This window comes from Accipiter gentilis, chromosome 2 (genome assembly GCF_929443795.1).
Source record: "Accipiter gentilis chromosome 2, bAccGen1.1, whole genome shotgun sequence".
Taxonomy (NCBI): domain Eukaryota; kingdom Metazoa; phylum Chordata; class Aves; order Accipitriformes; family Accipitridae; genus Astur; species Astur gentilis.
This window is the reverse complement of record NC_064881.1, coordinates 31,656,567-31,677,161: the sequence shown is the minus strand read 5'-3', so window position 1 is coordinate 31,677,161 and position 20,595 is coordinate 31,656,567. Positions and strand designations below refer to the sequence as shown.

Here is a 20,595-nt window from a genome sequence, read left to right as displayed (position 1 = left end):
AAATCAACATGATACAGTGAAAGGCAAGGCAGAGTTTAAGATATATGAGTTTCTTAATTGTATTTCTAGATTATCCAGCTGTTCAGCATTGGTTCAGCATGGTCTTATTAAAGGTGTTTAACTTCTGAAGTTTCAGAGTTTCTCATTTGTAAAACAACCCTATCATGTTCTTTTATGTTTTGTACCTGTAAGTAGATAATAGCTATATCACAATTTGAGGCCCAGCTGGATGGATTATTTTTCTCGAGCTTTGGGATGGAAATCTTCTTGAGCTTTTTAAAATATGCATGACCGGATTATAACATTTTGATATGTGGTCTTGTTTTTGGAAGATGGGTTGGAATGTTTTTATCTTTAAGTTTCTAATTTTTCTTACTGTAGGAGTCTCCCTAGAGGAAGAGGTAGATTTAATCTTTTTAAGAGGACCTCTCAGGCTTATCACCACCGCAGGCTGTATCCTATACGGGGACCCTTTAACAGTGTCTTGGAACATTTGTCTACAAAGTTATCAAAGCTCAAATATCTGATCAATTCCAATATAGACAGCCTCTGCTCAGATGCTCCAGCATCCATCCAGCATGACTTGGTTCTCCTTCCTTTGGATCCATAATGGCCAATAGGGATGAAGGTAACACATCAAACTCCTTCAGCTTACTATTGCTGCTTTCTGAAAAGCTGGTGGTTGAAAGGAGGGACCCTGCAGGCAGTTTCTGTTAAGAAGAAAAAATAACAATAAATAGTTTTTTTAACGCAATCCCTTTCATTTACAAAGCATGTGCAGAAGTCTGTTTCTTTTAGAGCAGAAGAAATCAAATAGGAGTGACAGCCTCTTGGAGCTGGGAACAAAGACAATCTTTCAGCCAAAAGTCTGTACTAGGGTCAGGGGATTTTTCCTGCTATGAAGACTTTTATGTTTGCCTGCACTTAGTTGTTATCTTTTTTTCTCTGCTGTGTCTGCATGTCTTTTACATTCACACAAACCACCAGAGATAGCAAAGGAGCCACTCTGCCTTTGTTATGAGGCAAAATCTTAGTTGTTTTGAGTGATTTGGTTCCAGAAGGGAGCCTAGGACTTTCTGTAACCATGGGAAGTGGCTATGTCCAGCCCCTAATGTTACTTATCATTGTAATAGCACTGAAGGTCTGAGGGCACAGACAAGTAAAGGACTGTAGGTCTAATTTTTCATGAGGCCAACCTATGCACTCAAAAACTACACATACATCTTTGGACAACCAAGCTTTTTTAATAAGTCTGAGACAGAAGCTGCCATTTTCATGGTACTGGTTGGGAATGATCGCTTTGAGATCTGTTGACTTTTAATAAAATAATTTTAATAGACTAAGGTAATGACACCCATGGACCACAGAGGGTGTTGGCAAGGGGGAGGTGATATGCTTGGAGGGTACAGCGACAGGTAGGGAGCACCTGAGGACTGAGAGGGATTAGCGGGCGAAGGACGTGTGAAACATTGCAGGATGACGTGAAGCAAATGTCTCTGCTGATCTGCTGCTTTTTAGTAGTTAGTGGAGGTGAATATTATTTCCCGGGCCTATTTTTGGTAGGTCTTTCTTGAGAACTGGCGAGTAGAGATGGGCTAGTTGTTTTGTGAAAAATGTTCTCTCATGGGAAGCGGGCTTAAAGGTTGTTTTGGAGAGCTCATCCTGCCGGGCAGCGGTCCTGGCCTCCCTTCCTCACAGACCACAGCACATCACAGCTAGACTCTTCCTCCCTCAAATTCTGCACTGGGAAAAGGAGTAATAAGGAATCCAAAATATGGTCACATGAATTTTCTTGCGATATTAATTTTTCTTTTTCTTGCTGTCTTGTCTTGTCTGATAAACTCGTCCAGGCACCCCCAAGTCATTTTGAGTATCTTTTCTGACACATGAAAAAACACACTACTGATTCCCTTCAGGTTAGTTTAGCTATGAGAGGGTGTGAGTGTGGTTATGTGTGGGTGCGGTGCATGTGTATGCTTATCAAAATCAGATAACGCCAGAAAACTAATTACAACTTTTAACTGTCGTTGCAATCTCTTCAGTGGAAGAGAAGTTTTCACACGAATATTTCTTGCATTAGAGGTGAAATCAGATCCCCGTCCCGCACTTGCTGTGTTTGGAGCCTTGCCAAAAAAAGTCTTTTAAAAAGGCATTCCTACTGGAATATGTCACAGACTATTCTCGCTTCCAGCTCTGACGGGCTTCAGATGGGGAGCTGGAATGCAGACCTCCCAGTCACACACAGGAGTGGCAGCATTTGGGGGGCTCATGTTGCAATCTAGAGAAAATAAGCATCAAGGCAGGCGCAATATTGTATGAAAATGACAGGGAAAAATAAGCAAATGCCATGTGCCGTGTGTAGGGAGCTCAGCAAATCTGCAGCTCTACAAATCTGCATTTAACGCTAGCCAGAGCTTATGTCAGTGTAATGATTAGCTGGGATGTACTTCTACTAAAAAGTTATTTTTATTGCTTTTAAAGGCAATATCCCCACAATAGAATGAGCTGCCTAAAGAGCATAGTGAAAAGCAAGGAAAGAACGAAGCATCTGAGCTGAGTAAGGTAAGAATTAGATCATGGAAAACTCTTTAAGGCAAAGCATTGATGCAGAGTCATCTTCATTAAACTTCTGGTTAGTCCATCTCCCTTAGAAGGGACTACCCTGCTGTAAGGAGAAAGAAGTGTAAATATGTATATTCTGAGCTAGGGATAATTTCATTTTAGGCTCTTTGTTTCCCAGGTTTGTTTTAAACAAGCAGACCCACCCTCTCCCAGTTAATATTTCCTACTTCCTTTGGTGTCATGTCAGATTAAACCTGGAATATCTTTTAGGCATCATGTGAAAATGGTTTTATTTTCACCAAGTAACCATCATGAATATAAACATACCAAGTAGAACAGACTGTGATAATAAAAATGTTGATCTCTGTGGCTGCTGAAAGAGTGACATTAAGTGAATCTCACCAATGTTTAATTTGCAAACTGAATTGCACCTATTTAGGGAGGGGAAAAACAGCAACACTCATATTGATGAGAAATTCTGCATTTAAAAACACTCCTTATTAATGATTCAAAACATACAGTTCCTAGGAGCTGTAAACAAGTTCAGTATTCTGCACACTAATCCATAACCATTATCATATGTAGAGAACAAGAAGTTACTCACAAACAGATGTTCCCTCTGCCAAACCCATTCATTTAATGCACATTTTACTTTCCAAGTCCTAGTTAGCAACTTTCTGTGGTGGGCGGATTACATGAAAGGATGGAAAAGCAGGGATTAGTTTGCCTGCAAAGGAGCAATGTCTTCATGTTTGTTCTGGAGTCTTTTCCATCTTGCCTTGCAGTGGAAGAGAGTTATTCATCTTGGACTTGCTCTCACTGCCCTGGAGGGCACTCAGCTTTATGTTTCCAGGCACTGTGAGGCACTATGAGATGCCAAACTTGTTCTATTACCAGAGAGCTGCATCATTAAATGTGGTCTCTGCGCTGACTGGTAATGAAGCCTGGCATTCACAAATGCTTATGCCCAGAGAAGGCAATTACCTTGCCATAAGTTAGAGGTGAGCTTTCAGGGAAAGGTATGCCAAAAGCTAAGGGTGGAGGAAGAATTACTGCTCAAAGCATAACTAATTTCAGAGTTACTTCATGTTTCTCAGGGCCTAGTTCAGTCAGGTGTTGAGTATCTCCAAGTATAGAAATCCCACCACCTTTCTGGGCAACCTGTTCCACTGGTTAAATACTCCGCTGAAATTTTTTTCCATGTGTCCAGCTGGAATTTCTCTTGCAACTTGTAATCACATCTACTCTCCTTCTGCTATGCACATCCAAGAAGCATGAAACTCAGTCTTTGCTGTAACTCCCTATTAGGTAGATGTAGGCAGCATGAAGACCCTCCCTCAGACTTCTCCAGGGTTAGACAAATCCAGTTTTCTCCTGCAGTGTGTGCTGCAGCACTGTGACCATCTTGGTGACCCTCTACTGGACTCTCTCCAATTTGTCAATGTCTTTCTTTTACTAGGAGCCACAAACTGGACACAGTACTCCAAATGCGGTCTCGTGACTACTAAACAGAGGGGATCCTTACAAGGAAAAGGACTGTCATGAATTAAAAACCTGACCAGGCTGTGCTGAGCAATCTGAGAACTCCATCACTGCAATTACTTAAAGGGGGGGTTGTAAGAAAGATGGGGACAGACTTTTTAGTAAGGCCTGTTGTGATAGGATGAGCGGTAATGGTTTTAAACTAAAAGAGGGTAGATTCATACTAGATATAAGGAAGAAATTTTTTATAATGAGGGTGGTGAAACACTGGAACAGGTTGCCCAGAGAGGTGGTAGATGCCCCATCCCTGGAAACATTCAAGGTCAGGCTGGACGGGGCTCTGAGCAACCTGATCGAGTTGAAGATGTCCCTGCTCATTGCAGGGGCATTTGGTCTGGATGACCTTTAAAGGTCACTTGCAACCCAAACCATTCTATGATTCTATAATTCAATTAGCAAGTTGATAACCCTTTCTCTTACCTGACTGCTTTCTGAGCAAGCCAAGGAAAAGAAGACAGAGCCAGATTCTTCTCAGTGATACTTAGTGAAAGGACAAGAGACAATGGACACAGACTGAAACACAGGAAATTCCATTTAAACATAAGACAAAAATGTCTTACTGTGAAGGTGGTCTAACACTGGAACAGTTTGCCGAATAGGTTGTGAAGCCTCCATCCTTGGAGATACTCAAAACCCAACTGAACACAGCCCTGAGCAACCTGCTATGGCTGACCCTCCTTTGAGCAGGGGTGGGTTGATGAGTGGGTCTCCAGATATGCCTTCTAACCTCAACTATTCTGTGATTCTGTGAACTGCTAAGTGAGATTAAAGCAGCTATATGTTTAGGAAAGGCTGTAGGAGGACGGAATTTCAGTTACCCACATTTGGATCAATGCCTTATCAATGTGAGATGCAGAGACACAATAAATGATTGTTTCCTAAAAAAACTAGCCATAGAATCCACAAAAAGATGCTCTTCTGGATTTGGGGTGGGGTGGCGTACAGAACCTACTTCAGATGTTAATGGGAGAGGAATTCTGTGGTAATAATCACAGTACAGTTAGGTCAGTGTTGCAATGGGAGAGAACAACCCAAGCATATTCAGCACATGGATATTCACAGTTTCAAGGGAGGTATATAAAAATGAAATTTAAAAAGAAAGAAAGAAAGAAAACCTTAAAAAGAGCAGTCCAAAAAGCAAGAAGGGAACAAGCAAACTAGGTCCTGTTAAAAAATACTATATTAAAATCCCACATAAAAGTTGTGCTGCAGTTTGAAAAGAAAACAGTGTGGTCCAAAAAGGCCATTTCACAGCTCAGTAGGAACATTAAGGATGCTATGACAGGCAATAAGTTAATGTTTAGAAAATGGGAAGCTTACCCATATTAGGAGAACAGGAAAGCCCATAAAATATGGCAAGTCAACCATATACCACAAATTAAAAGGGCTAAAAAAGAATGTGAGTTGAGCCTTGCAAAGAGTGATAGTAAATAGTTCTTTATATAGCAAAGGCAGGAAGCCAATTATTTTGATGATAAATATGTAAAAAAGCACTTGGGGAAGACAAGGAAACAGCAGAAATACTCCGTGAGTTTTATGTACCAGTCTTTCCCACTGAAGACGTAAGGGAGAGCCCCAAACCCAACATATTCTTAATAGCAGTTCATCAGAAGAGCTAGATCAATCTGAACTGAGTTCACAGGACATATCAGACCAAACAGATAAGCTGGAGGTCAGTAAACCAGCAGGACCAGGCACCACTTACATGATGGCTCACATGTGAAGCTGTAGAACTGCTGGCCAAGTGTGTGAACTGTCATTAGAAATGGCCTCAGTGTTGGAGGAGGGCAGAGTTGCCAGAGTTGCCAGCTCGAGAGGTCTTGGGGAACAACAGACTGGTGAGTCTGACTTCCATCACTCGTACGACAGCAGAGCTGTAAGACCACTGTACACATGGGGAAATGTGATGTCAAGGGAAGCAGACAACACAATTTCTGTAAGGGACAATCCTCCCTCACAGGTCTGGTGGAAGTCCGTGGGGGTGGTAACAAGTATGTAGATAAACTGGACATAATGTATTTAGATTTTCAGATAGCTTTTGACAGTTTCTCAACAAAGGTCACCGTGGACTGGAGAAAAGGTCCTTTTGTGATTTGAAAGTGGAAAGGAAAGGTTAGGGCTCAACAGTGACTTCTCATGATGGAGAAGCAGCAGCAACAGAACCCCTACCAATCAGTTGTGGGTCTGGTATTATTCAACATCTTTACCAGCAGCCTGGAGTAAGGGTGTGAGTCAAGGGATGCCCAGGTTTGCAGTCAATAGCAAGCTCATTTGTGGTGAAATGCTGAGCTGTTGGTGAAGAACTCCAGAAGGACTTAACAAAACCAAGGGAGGGGGCAGAAAGGTGGCACATGAGCTTCAGCATACACAAAGGTAAGATGATGTCTTGGGTAGAATAATCTAAACCATGCTTGCACGGTGCTGAACTCACAACTGGCAGCCACCACTCAAGAAAAAGCTCTTGGTGTCACCATTGACTGTTCCCTGAAAACCTCAGCTCAGTGTGCCGTGGCAGCCAGAAAGCCAGGAGAATGGGGAGCGTCCTCAGGGAGGCTGCTGAGAAGACGACAGAGGGCACCATTTTGCTGCTCCAGCATCTTGGTGCACCCACATCTGGGGTAGTGTGTGTGGTTCTGGTCTCTGCATCTGAAGAAGGACACAGCGGGTTAGAGAAGGGCAACCGAAAGGGCCAAGGGGATCGGCTTCCTTAAGAGGAAAGACTGGAAAGTCAGGATTGTTGGCATTGGAGAGGAGATGTCTGGGGCGTGATCACGACTTACAAAATGAAGGCAGTGGATAAGGTGGGAGTTATTTGTCCAGCGTTGCGGCACTGGAGTGGGGGTTCCTTGCTGGGGCTGGTGGGAGGGTGGTTTCGGATGGGTATAGGGAAGGACTTCAGTGGGGGTGACAGGGGGAGCTGTGGAGGAAGAGAGTGCGGGCAGGTTCAGGAAGGGATTAGAAAAACTCATGAACAAGAGGTCCGTTGAGGGGCTGTTTTCCAAAAGGACTAGCCAGGGAGGTCCCCGATGTAACCCCAGCAGTGGCTGCTGGGGTGTGTTTGGGGAATGGGCTGCAGAAAGCAGCCAGGCTCATGTGCTCTCTCAAAGAAGGATCTCTGATTGCCACCCTTGACAGCAGAGTGCTGGGCGAGCTGGATCAATCCGATCCAGGACAGCAGGTTTTGTGAACTTAGGATCAGTCTTTCTGCTGGAAGAATTTTAGTTCTGCAGGGTTCAGTTCTGGAAGCTGAAGTGTTAGCATTTCCATGAGCAGCCTAGAAAAGGCAGTGAGCAACAAGGTGATAGTGTTTGCCAACGACATGGGTAGTGAAGATAAGGTCAACCGTGAAAAGCTGCAGAAGGACCCTGTAAGACTGAGTAACTGGGTAATACAATGTAATGGCACGTGAATTTGGTGTAGGTAGAGTCATTCAGGTAGCGTAAAAAGAATCCTCACTTCCCATGTGAAATACTGGGCTCTCGGTAATGAGCAGTATTTTGTAGTGGTTCCATGAAAATGTAACCACAGTGCTCAGCAGCAGTCAGAAAGGTAAATTGGAGAGTAAATATTATTGGGAAACAAGGAAAGATCAAACCAAAGAATCTTGCCATGCCACCGTGTTAATCCATGGTTCACCTCAAACACCCTGTGTGGTTCCCCTGCTCTGTGTCCCAGCTCAGAAAGCATACAGTGAAAATGAGTGAGATTTGGAGAAGCAAAACAAGACTGGTCAAAGACACAGACCGCCTTCCGTATGGGGAATGTCCAAGAAAGCTGGTACTCCGAAATTCACCCTGGAAAGGGATGTCTGAGGAGGATATGATGAAGGCCTATAAAATCATGAGTGGTATGAAAAGAATGGGCAGGGGTTGACTGTCCATTCTTCCAGCAGGAGAGCTGGGGGTCCACAAGTGAAGCTAACAAGGCCCAGGATTGTTCACATTAGAAAGGAGATGGCTGGGACATGATCAAGACTTTTTTACGAACTTACCTTTCAGAGAATAGAGTTGGGTGTGAAATTTGGTCACCTGGCAGTGAGGGATTAACTCCCTGAAAAGAAAAGCAATTGTTTCCAGGAAGCCAAAGGTTTTATTGATGGTGTTGGTAGCCCCCCAAAGGAACTTGTCACAGGGACCAGGATTGTTCCTCTGATCTCATCACACCTGCTGTGCCCAGGAGGCTCTGCAGATGGCTAAGCAATGTCCTGTGTTCTGCAGGAAGTCAAGTTTTTGCTCTGTCACTCTTCGGCCGAGGACTGATCCAGTCCTTGGGCGTGCAGTAGTGCTGGTGCTTTTACTTGAGAAGAAGCAGAGGTCCTGGGATCAGCAACAGGGCTGAGGCATTTCCATTAGAGCCAGGCATTTGCTCCAGTCCTCTGGCCAACTTGTTTTGAGTGTCTTTTGCCATTATGTGGTTTGCAGTTTTATCCCAAAGGAAAAGAAATTATATGTGTGCCCTTATGCTCTTTATAGTACATTAAAAAAAAAAGGGGGGGGGGGGGGGGGGGGGGAACCCTTTGTTTTGAGTTTCCTTCCAAAAATGATTTTTTTGGTTGTCTTTGGATTTTTTTGCCTTGCTTTGTTTTACTGGTTAATGGCATCATTCATCTTTCCTGTTTTTGCTGTAGGACTTCTTAGATGGTTCACAGATGTGCACTGGAAATTCTCTCACTGGAAATTAAAAGGTAGCATGCTGAATCTTGAACACAAATAATCTTAATTTTTAACTTGAGTTGTTATTGCTCACAAAAGCAGACAGAAAAGAGATTTCAGTGGATCTTGCTGCTTTGATTTCCCTTTTCTCTGGAATTTTAAAAAACTGCCTCCCAATACTTGCACAAGCCCCAAAATAGGTTTTTTACAATAACGTCTCAAGTCAGTTGGCAACCTTCCCCCAAACAAGTCTTTCCTCATCCTATACTTTCTTCAGCTCTTTGCTAAATGCAGTGGAACTTTCTAATCAACAAAACCTGTTTTTTTCCTTTTCCTTCATCTCTTCCTGTTTAAAGCAGCTTGTTGCCCTGTTCAAGTATGTATTTATGCTGTTTACTGCAAAAAGCCAGGCTGATTTGTAGACACATTTCCCTGGGTTTCCCTATCAGCTGTTCTTCTCAGCATCGCCTTCATATCTATTTCTCCACTCAAGCTTGTACTTGAGCTCCTAGATGTGACCCTCTCTCAACTTTCCAGGTCTAAGCAGAGGAGTTTCTGCCACATCTGCTCCACATAGCTTTGGAGGTGCTGAATCTTTTACCTTTCCTAACTTTGCATCTTCCTGTTTCAGACAGGACATTGTCTTTTTAGTGGAAAGCCATGACTCTCAGGGCCAACAGCGATAGCCCTATGCCATCTGGCCCAGTAAAATAATATTCCCAACTCTGTGTGTGTAGCCTGTCATATTTTCTTCATAACATGGTAAAAAACACTTGGTTTGAATGTGAACTATTCACTGGACATGGTGGCAAACATTCTCATGCCTGCTGTCCCACTGAGTGTTAGAGTTAATCATGTTCCTGCAGAGAAGGTGCATGAGGATTCAGCAGAGAAAGGTGGCTAAGCATCAAGCGTATCAAGCATCTCTGGAAACTGTATGGTGTTGTTTTCATTAGTTTCCAACCTTGGTAAGCTGGGATTGACTGAATGCTCTGAGGGAGTTCAAAATAAGAACGGCTGAATCACAGCAGACTCACTGGAGTGATCGAAGGCAACTGCAAGCAGAAATCTGCGTGAGTCATCCTAAAGAAAGAGGCCAGAGAAAAGGGTGGGTGTGCATTATACTAAAGTACATAGCTCTTCTGGGAACATGAACTTCTTAGGAGCTTCTGCTTTCCTATGTTTCTGGTGTAAATCCGAAGGGAATCTACTGATTTCTATGAATTGCTCTAGATATGCTCCAGATGGGCTCTGCTGGGAACATGAGGTACAGCCCAAGCTCTTACACCTATTCTGTCCATAGACTTGCCTGTTTTTCACTTGCTGCAGATCCATACATGTGGGAAGGCATCAATCCAGAACAAAGGCCCAGGGCTGAGCAGGGACAAAACTGTACCCAGAGACATTATGGGATCACGGCCTCAGCTTCTTCCACTGCAATATCCCGAATGTGTGGAGAGAAGGAGCTACTCTTCTTGGGCAGAGGCTGGAAGCACAGTGCCTCCGGCAGTAGGTCTATGCCTTGCCCTCATGTTGCCACTTTGCACAGCCTTCCTTTCATGCCCCATCTGACCAGTCATGCTGTTCACCCTTCTACACCTCCCACACTTGCCAGCGGGGGCAGGAAAAAGGACTAAGAGCTAGTTGACTTGACAGGGAGATGCATGGATGGTTTTGGTATTTTTTGTGTGGATTGAGGGACTGGCAATGCCACGAAGGGTGTTGGTCTTAATCCCACACATCAGCAGTGTCCCAGCATCCTCACATCTTGACAGTAGCTCTATGTTCTTTGTAAAACTGGTGTCGTCCAGTTCAGAGTAAACAGCAGCCTGGTAAATACAGCCACAGCGAAGACTTTGCTTGAAATCCTGGAAGGAAACCAGCTGCCCCATCCTCTGCATAGCATCCCACAGGTTATACTCTCACAAAGGTGTCCATGGGCAAACCTCAGCACCTGCAGATGCCAGTCCCTTCTCTGAAGGAGCAGCTAGCAGGGGTTCAGGTGACAGAAACAGAGTCTGTCCTCTGTCCCACTCCCCCAGCTGCTCCCATAGGTCACCCCCTCTCTGCCTGGCTTTATCTTCCCGGGTTTGTTGCTCTTTCTGTTTGTGCCAGGAAGAGTGCCAGAACAACCATAAACTCGTGTTCCCCTGTGGCGAGGCTCCTCCACGTTCAAAGGAACAAAGTTAGGCTAATTTTTACAAGAAATATTCTAATTCCAGTGTGTGAAACCATCGTCTTGACAACTTCTTTCTGTGGCTAAGCATTAAAATGTTTATTCAGATTGGAACGAGGTCTATTTCACATCAAAACCCCACGGTAAGGCATTCCTACATTCTACAACAGCATTCCCTCAAGCCGACTGTGAAGGGCAAAGCTGGCTGTAGCTGTCTGGGGGACAGAAAGGTCCTCTCCTGCTCATGCATCATCCCCTTGTTTCTCAAAAATGATGCACAGTGACAGTCAGTGGTGGCTCAATACCTAAGAAGCATTGCTGCTCTGCGAGTGAATGAGTGCCCAGCACTTCCAGGAAACCATGAAATGGGCAGTTCCCCTTTTTAATGCTCTCTGATGTCCAGTAAAAATATATATGGTAAAATATATATGCACCAACTGCCTCCATCAAAGCATTGGATTTACCTGCATGTTCCCACCAATCTTCAACAGCAGAAAAATATCTCCTGGAAGCTTTCTTCATTTCTAGGTTCTCTGTATCTCGATGTGAAAATCTAGCATCTGATGAGATACAAGAGCTGGTTTTTTTCAGGTTCTTTTTGGCTTTTTAAACCACATTATTAGATGTCTCCCAGAAAGTTTCTCCTTGTGATCTTATGGTATGAATACTCTTTGGAGTGTTATGGCATGCATCTTCCCAGACTCGTCCAGGAAATACAACCAGGTGAACAAACAGCATTATAATTACATATTCCTGCACCTTCTATAGTTGTAAAGGTCCAATAGGTATGTAAAAACACAAGGCTTGCATGTATAAATGTGATAAATGCAAAGCCAAAGGATATTCACTGCAGAGAGACACTGCAGCAACAAATGAAGCGACGTGTATGTATGTATGTGTATGTGTGTATATTGTGCCTTCCTGTTCTGGAGTGTGGTATTACTAACTTGGAAAACTAAAAAATGAGAAGAAATTATCACACTTCCTTAAAAATGATGAGATTTTTAAAAGTAAATGTATAGTGAATTCTCTGTCTTCCACTTTTTCAGCCTTCAGGTTCTGCTCTGGGATATACTTTCAAGCTTTATAAAAAGCATTGTTGAGATTCCCATGTAATCAAAACAGGGCTTGAAAAGAAACCATTTGTCATGAGCCACACACTGAAGCTGTGAGAGCTGGCAGCAGTGACAGTATTACAATTAAGAATAACATTTTTTCCAGATAGGATAAACACCATTTGTCACTTCATAAGCTTTAGGATTTGAAAATGGAACTACAACTATTTCCTTTTCTCCTCTATATGTAGATGATCTTGCTTCATCTTCTGACATTGCAAGTATTAGTAGACATCATTAAATGAAATTAAAAGCCTCCTCTCTTTCAGCTTCCCTCCCTTATTCCCCAAGTTTGACACTGTTTTCTTGAGCATTTATGTAGAAGCCATCCAAGTGCTTTACTACTTACTGGCTATATCACTTCAGACTCAAAACGCGCTGTAATAGAAAAGAAAGATCAAAAAATGATGACAGGGAAGTGTGTGGGAATACTTGAAGTTCTTAGTATCTATACTGAAAAAGTCTGGTATTTGTTATGGCAGTAAGTTTCAGAATTGCAGGTCTAGGGTCGGTATGACAGAGGTAAATTTGCAGCTAAATTGGATTGCCTGGGTATCTTTTTGTTATGACAGTTGCACCCTCTATAGAAATGTCAATAAAGCTGTTAGCTATTCATTCCATATGTCAGCAAATAGGAGAGGGATGTGACCGCATCCACGGGTGTGGCTGGGAACGCTTACTACAGCTCCGCAGAGCAGAGGAAACCTAGAAAGGATCCCAGCTGGAATTTCCAAATATTCATGATGCAATAATCTGGTGTGCATCACCTAGGAAAGCTGTGGGAGTGCTGGATGTATAAAGACTTTAAACACCTTTGAAAATCCTTCAGCCAGAAGAAGTATGCCACTAAATGAAACATCACTGCAGGGTGCTGGATAGACCATTATTTTTCTCAGTGAAGTTAAAAAGGGATTTTTAATGACCACAGATAAATAGGATCCAGGTGATGCCTCTTGCTGCTGAGATGGTGTTACAGGGTGTCCCCTAAGGGACACAGAGAAAAATCAGCCAAACAAACGGCCAGTGGCACTCCCTGTAGTTCTCCTGTCTTTCTGAAATCTCTGTCCTGCTCTTGTGTGCCCGGATCTGAGCCACAGGGTGATCTCCAGGCTTCCCAAGCTGCAGGGCTTCTCATTTTACCTCCCCGAGTGAGTGACTGTCAGAGTTCTGCTTGCTGGTGTGCTCTGCTCCTGCCTGGGCTTTGGGCACTGACAAGTCATAGTCTTTCCAACTGCTTTTATTGGTCTTAATTTTGATTTTTTTAATCCAGGCAGTGCCCTCCAAGGTGATGAGAGGCAGCCTGGATGTGGATGGCCAGGCCAGAAGCCTCTCCCACTTGTAAAGCTAAAGAAAATGCACATTCTTTTGCAGAGTTATCATGAGAGACACACAGGTCCCTTCTGCTCACCCCTGCCCTCACACTGGCAAAAGGCAGTGTCCGTGTTTGGGGAGAGAAGCGCTGCTGGGCTGCTGCCTGCCCTCCACCACAGAGACTGTCCTTCCTGGGTCCTGAGTCGGCGCCTGTGTTAGCCTGCACTCAATACTCCAGCGAAGAACAGAATAATGTGAGTACCGATGACTCAGTCCACCTAAAGGAAGGTTAACTTAAAAGAAGATTGCATTTAGTTATGGTTCTTGAGAGAACAACATCCTGCAGATACCACTAGGAACAAAGCACTGACTTAGTGGAGGACAGAAATCATATGCCATGTACAAGAAGATGAGATGAAAAATTGTTGGAAACTGCAAACTGACATAACTTAAAAAGTTAAAGTAAGTGCTGAGCCACCTCAGCTTAATTTTGTGCATTGCAATAGACCTTCCCCACATCATTGCGCACGATGCCTTCACCAAGACCCCAGCACAGTGTGACAGGCCATGAATGAGACAAGTGCTGTGCCCGAGCTTCACCCCACAGTTCAAGGCCTGGTTCCCTGCCCCACGGGCAGCCCCAACCTCGCTCTCTGCTCCCACACAAGAAGCAGTGTCCTGAGGCAAGGACCCCTGCTTTGTCCCCCATATGCCATCCCAACTCTGGGGAGAACAGGGACCAGCCAGAGGGAAGGGCCTTTCAGCCTCCTCTGTTCCCAAAATACCTTATTTATAACCTTAAAACATTCTTTATGATCTTAAAACAGACTGGGAATTTGGCACCTTCACTGTCTTTGATCGTCTGACTTTCATTCTGGCTGCCTGCAGTTTCCAACCTAGGAAGGATGGAAATTTCATGACAGTGCCCCTCCATTTAAGCACATGCCTGCCTTGGGGTTCAGTCATCCCTGATGAGAGGATTTGGAAAGCAAAGCCTTCCTGACCTGAGCTCATTGGTTTTTTGGCCATGCCGCCTTGCCACACTGCCTGGGCCCCTGGGCTGTGAAAAGAACACACAATGCATAAGTTGGTTCATGATGCACAAGCATCATGAAGCATGAGAGAAAGCATTTGATTTGCGTGTGTCAAGTGTGCTAGAAACAGATCAGCATGCAGCAGCGAGAAGCACAGGTGCCTTTTGCACAGCAGAAAAAAGGAGCATCCCAAGCCTTTTGATGTGTCTCAACGAGCAAAGCAGTGACATCAACAAAGACAGGACAAGATTTAGAAAAGCATCCTTGTAATCGCTGAACACAAAAGTGTCCAAAAGTGACAATTTTGATAGCTTCAGAGACAATTTCCTTTGTGTTGTGCCTGATTTGCCTGTCACTTCACATAATACAAAAACTTGAAAATAAGGCACAGTCAAAACGTTCTGGAGAGGTACATTCCTAACGTCCTGGCTCAGGTGAACTTTCTCCATTCTACAGTCAAAGGAGGGAGGCATCCATATGCCTCAAGATGAGGATGGTTTAGGCTGTATTATTCAGGGCACTTCTGAGTGAGGGAAGAGACAAAGAGATGGGAATAATCCTCCCCTTTTACCTGAAACCTTTCTGCTTGCCTTCCTGCAGTGAAAAATCTCCACAGCCATTATCACCCACCTCCCACTGGCTTTGCTATGACCCCCGTCCAGGGAGACCTCAGCTGTGTAACCAACAAAGTCGAGCCAAGCAGAAACTGAAATGAAGGACTGTGACTAATTAAGATGTTCTCTTGTGTGCACATTCAGATGAAAGTTCCTGGGAAGAGAATACAAAAATCCTAAGTAGCTGTAAAGTGGCTCTTTCCACCAACCTTAAAGCATAGTACCACATAATAACTCACAGCTGTGCATATTTGATCCTCATCTAGGATCAGCTCATGCATTATTTACATCCTTATTACCGGCAGTGGAGTTGGGCAGAAATGACGGTAATATCTGTTACACCTGATGGGAGACAAGCATTTTGCATAGCTCACACTTGTTGCTGAGCATGGCCCAGAGAGGCAGGGAAGGAGGCGGGAAAGCAACGGAGCTTTGAGAAACTGTAACCCTTTAGAAATCAGAAAAAAGGGAAGAGGGCTCATGTTTTGGAGTGTGAGCAGGCACTCAGTGGCTGGGAGAAAGAAAGAGAACTTGTTCACTTTGCCTCTACTTGCAATGCTGCAGCAAAGAGCAGGTGGAGAGAGGAGAGGCACAGGTGGAAAGTCCTGCAGGATTAGCAACGCATGAAGCAGCTGCATGCTCTCAGAGAGTGAGCTGAAGTCCTTGTTAGTTGTGTCCTTTGACTGACACTTGATGGCCTATGACAAAGGTAAGGGGTCAGGCAGGTTTCTTGGCCACCAGCCCAGGCAGGGAGCTGTTCCCTGGCTCGGAGAGCTCTAATAGGCACCAAGGGCCCTGGCGTGCCCCTAAAAGAAGCGGTGAGACACAACACACCCTGTGGTGCTCAGGCAGCCTCCTGCCATCAGGAGTCCCGGGACTGCTGTCACGTAGCCTGGTTGTGGAGGTGGCTGGTGGTGGCTTTTGCATGGATGACTGCCCATGGGGAAATGGATGGACACCACCAATTACACTCCTGCAGAGCACTTGGCAGCTGGTGGCAGCTGAAAACTTTCCCTCCTTCCCAGTGAGGTGAGGAACAAAACCATGAAAAGCTGTGTTTTCTGTGCCTGAAACCCATTTTGGCTCCTGCAACGCTGTCCCACGGGCAGCCTGGAACAGATTATTTCTGCTGTCTTTAAACAGCTGCTGCAAAGTCCTTGCTGGACAGCAGGGACAACCTTCCCAGACAGGCTGCCAGGCAGAATGGTTTGGCTCTGCTGGTGCCTCACGGTTATCACCAAAAGGATATTCCAGGATCACATCCAGCTGCAGGCAGAAACAGGCAGGAAGCTAGCACACAAGCTCCCATACACCATCTGCTCCAGAAACTGGAATCAAAACCCAAAGCAGCAGCCCTTCAGTCAGCAATGTGACTAAACTCAGGTTGGCTGAAGCCAAATTCTCCATTTAAATAAGCAGACCTCCAAGCATTACTTCTCTGACACACGCAGTAGCACCATGCTGGATCATCGCACACAAGATGAAACTAGCCTTTCTCCTGCCCTGAACCCTAAGTCAGAGGCAACTTTTCAATGAATCATGGATTGGTCTGTCCAATTGTGTCTGATCCATGTGGGTCACAAAACAGGAGCGCCACGTTGCAAAAAGCTCTGTCTGCTGGCCTGGGTGCAGAGGAGGAATGTGAGGAAGGACTCAGCAGTGCGAGGCTCACGTCAGGTCAAGTTCCTACATACATGGAAGGTTTAGACTCAAGTATGCTGTCAGCTGCAGCCGCCCAAGGCAGCCAAGATTCAAGGACAAGCAAACCCTCTATGGATGAAGGTTACGGGAAGAAAAAAGGTCCAGAGCTGTACGAAAGCACTTGGCCCATTTGGAGGACCTCTGAGCAGTGGCCCCCAGGGAAGGCATAGCTGCTAGTGTGCATAATTGCCAAGAGTTTTAAAGCAAAAATCCTCAGCACAGCATGACTCTTGATGTTGTCCAGATCAAAGCAGCTTTGTGGTTTAGAAAATGTGTCATCAGAGGGAGGGAAAAAAAAATTAATGGTAACCTCTTCAGGACAGCCTAGCAGTAGGTAAGGGATAACCTGCTTGGTACAGACACCCTGTGTGAGATTTGTATAACCCTCACTGACAGCCTGGCAAATTGCCAATGGGCTTGAGAAAAGGGTACAGCATGCCCTAGACCAAAACCGAGCTTGTGTGCGTGGGCTACGTTTGTAGGCTACACCACATCACAGCTAGTTCAGCTGGCTTCCCCCTCCCAGGGCACATCTTCTCTAGTGTCTTATGGTGATTTAGGAAAATGTAAGGAGACATAGTCTCATTTGTCCAGGAGCTCCCTCTGCAAGGTAGCCTTGCACAGGATGGCTATAGGAAACCCCTTTATATTCTAGCCTTCCCTCCCCAAGTTCTTCTGTGCAGGGGTGAGGTACAGATGCACCTCAGCCTTTGCTGCTTGGAGACAGTCACACACTTGAGACCTTTATCTGACTCACCTGATTTGCCCTGGCTCCAGCATGTGACTGATGTAAGCGGTAGGACAAGGCTGGTACAGAGAAAGATGTTCGTTAGCACATTCCATCCAATCCAATTGTCCACAGATGCTTAACGAGACCCAGGAAGGCAGCCATGAGGCCAGGCAGCTCAGGCCTCACCTGTAATTGCTTCCTGTGCAGCAAGTTGCAATCATATGAGAGCTACAGACATTAAGACTATTGCCCTACCAGGAACACAAGACACGATTTTAGTTCAAATCATCTCAGGATCCTTGTGTGCTATGAGAATCACAATTCATGGGCTAAATCCTGAAGGCCTTGCCCAGTACTTTTTCTGGAACTGGAAAGCATTTGTGGAAGCCACGTAGAAGCCTTACCTGGCTAAACACTTTGGGACCAGGTGTCCTGCTTTCCTTCAACAGGTATCTAGCACCACAAAAGCCTGCCTTGCTTTACAAAGCACAGGAGAGAGGGATTCTCTGCCCTGAGGAATTCACAGCCTAGGAGGTGTCAATATGAGGATAGGCAGTCTTTTAGTGCTGTAGTGGATTAGTCTCCATTAATCTTTAGGTCTTTCAGATTTTGCCATTTTTCGAAATTAAAAAAATTTCCAGCGTTGTTGTGAATCCCTTTAGAAACCAAAGATAGCAGACGACTCTTGCGTGTTTGCTGGTGAGACTTGACAGGAGCAATGACAGGGCAGCTTCAGAGGAGTTCACGCTCTGGAGTTCATAAAGTGATGGTAGGCACTGACTGGGTGTACATTTCTTGACCCTACCAGCAGGATGGGGAGAGAGCTGGGAAAGAACAGGCATGTGATTCCTTGCATTAAAACAGACGATTAAGTACTATGCAGTGTAAAACCATGGGTGTTCTGGCAGTGCCTGCTGAACCCAGTGAAGGCAAGGGGTCCTGTGGCATTTGGCGCAGGCACTCAGCCTAATAATAGGCTCCTCCATCATTTCTTACAGAACATGGCAAGAGGTCACAAAGAAAGATGTCTCTTCAATTCAGTATTTATCATTAGGGCTGAGACTTGTTGAAGGAATCCCTGTCCTCCCATCCCCAACAGGCTGAGGTCAAATGAGAACACAAATTTCGCTGATAAGGTTGTCAAAACATGCCAATTGAATGACAGATATGATTAATAAGGAAGATAATAGTGATGTGATAGGTCACGGGGAGGAGACTGCTAAACCAGTTGTAAAAATGGAGAATATGTTAAAGGATGCAGCAGAGCCAAGCCAGAGCAAAGAGGTTAACACTGCAGAGCAAAAGTCAAATCTGGGTGCTGGTGCAGGAAACTTCGCTATGAGCACACTGATCACTACAGGAGGGCTTGGAACATCTGCAGGAAAGTCACCCTCTTATGACATCCAAATGGTTTTGGGATAACTTCCAGAGAGACCTGTGATTTCATTGCATTAATGTGTTGCATTGCATTCCCTGGTATACTAATTTTCAGCCTGGACATCTATCTAGCTGAACTATCTCTGAGTGGTGATAGGATGTGTCCTTAAAGAGTTAGTTCTTTAACACTGTGGTTGTGCAGCAGACCAGGGATATAGCAGGGAGAGGAAATCCCCACATATACACCATTTTCAGGATTACCAGGACAACTACAAGGGCCTCAGATTCCCTGTTCCTTATTAGCACCAGCTGCTGCAGCATACATGCTCCAGGTCACCCAGGAATGGCCATACGGCTCCTGTCACTCAGATTACGGATGTTTCCAACCCTACATGTGTTTGCACAAGAAAAAGCTGGAGGCTGAGGTGGAGGAGGAAGGGAAAGGCTGGGCACAGAGTACTGCACTGCTCTATCAAAGAGAGTAGGTGAAGGGCAGGACAGGTTTTACAATGCCTTTTCAGCCATCCCAAAGCACCTCTCAGCACAACCGAGAGGTGACGTAGTAGGGGTGAAGAGCACATCGCCTGTACCTCAGAAGAAAGCAAGGCACAGGGAAGAGCTCTTGCTTTCCTGGCTCATGGTATCTTGCTTATGCTGCTTCTGAGATAGTGGCCCCACACGATGCTTCAGGCACAGAACAGGCCACTTCACCACAGTCTCAGCCTCATTTATCGCCTTGGGTTCCAGTTCATTTTTGTGAAAGAGTTGGAGAGGGCAGACCCTGGCAGCTCAGCCTAGCACACCCTTGGGCTCTCTGGGTACTGTGACCGTCCACAGGTATACCCTGCTCCAGGCATTCACTCCATGTGCTCTGCCTTTCCCTTCCCAGCTGCCCCAACACCCTCCTCTTCCCCAGCACGCCTGACCCCCAAGACCTGTGGGTCTCCACTGAGCCAATGCCACCACCTTGGCTGAGCTGAGGAATAAGGAGCAAAGAAAGCAAGTGCTTTGCACCCGTGAGAGGGTGTTTCTGTGTAAACTGTCAGTATATCGAGTTGTACTAACACACAACCCTGGCACAAATGCATGCAGCTGTAACCTGCACACAACAAAACTCCAGACAAGAATACGTTGATGGCGGGAGCTGGGGTCACGGCAAGGGAGCAGGTTTCTGGGCACCGACAGTGGAAATTTGGGTTAATCTTTTATGCCAACAAAGCTTCCATTTCAATTTAAAGTGTGCTCTCATCTTTCTGCCTTCCTACTCTAAACCAAACATGCTTTTACCTACTGGAGACTTACTGCTGGTGAATCAGATGAAAAAAACATTTTTCTTGCACTGTCACAAAGCCCCATTCTGGGGCAACTGCATGTGTGGAATTTTCCAGGTGGTTGTGATAAGCAGCCCATGTGTACAGAAAAATAAACAGTACGGCTTTTAGATGCTACTTGAATTGCCCTGGATTATTTCCGCAACACCTGTACAGGCCCTTAACCAAAGCCTCTGGCTGCCTCCAAGTGAAACAGGACATTCGATGCTATCAAGACAACCGAATGCTGAGCAGAGAATTTAGAAAGTGTCAGCAAACAATACTGGAGTTGTTGGGATATTTAAGAGTGTCTCAAGCAGCTGTAGCCAGCTAAAGTACATAAAAGGGAATAGCAATTAATTCGCAGCGGTCCACGCCATTGATATAACGCACACAAACTGGAAAAGCAGGTGCCTAAATGTCATGTTCCTGGCTTGTTCCTGAAGCCCAGGTAACAGATTTCCAGTTCCT

The 20,595-nt window shown here is 45.1% G+C and overlaps 1 protein-coding gene across 7 annotated transcripts in view; it reads left to right on the top strand.

The window, feature by feature from the left end:
• Positions 1-20,262, top strand: part of ANKRD46 (ankyrin repeat domain 46) — a 67,436-nt gene extending 47,174 nt beyond the window's left edge. For all 7 annotated transcript variants that reach the window (XM_049828320.1, XM_049828331.1, XM_049828306.1 and 4 more), the window contains 5 exons: positions 382-628; positions 2,482-2,562; positions 4,022-6,905; positions 8,732-8,788; positions 13,419-20,262. The gene's annotated coding sequence lies outside the window, so the exon portion shown is untranslated. The remainder of the gene's footprint in view (positions 1-381; positions 629-2,481; positions 2,563-4,021; positions 6,906-8,731; positions 8,789-13,418) is intronic.
• Positions 20,263-20,595: the final 333 nt, after the last annotated feature.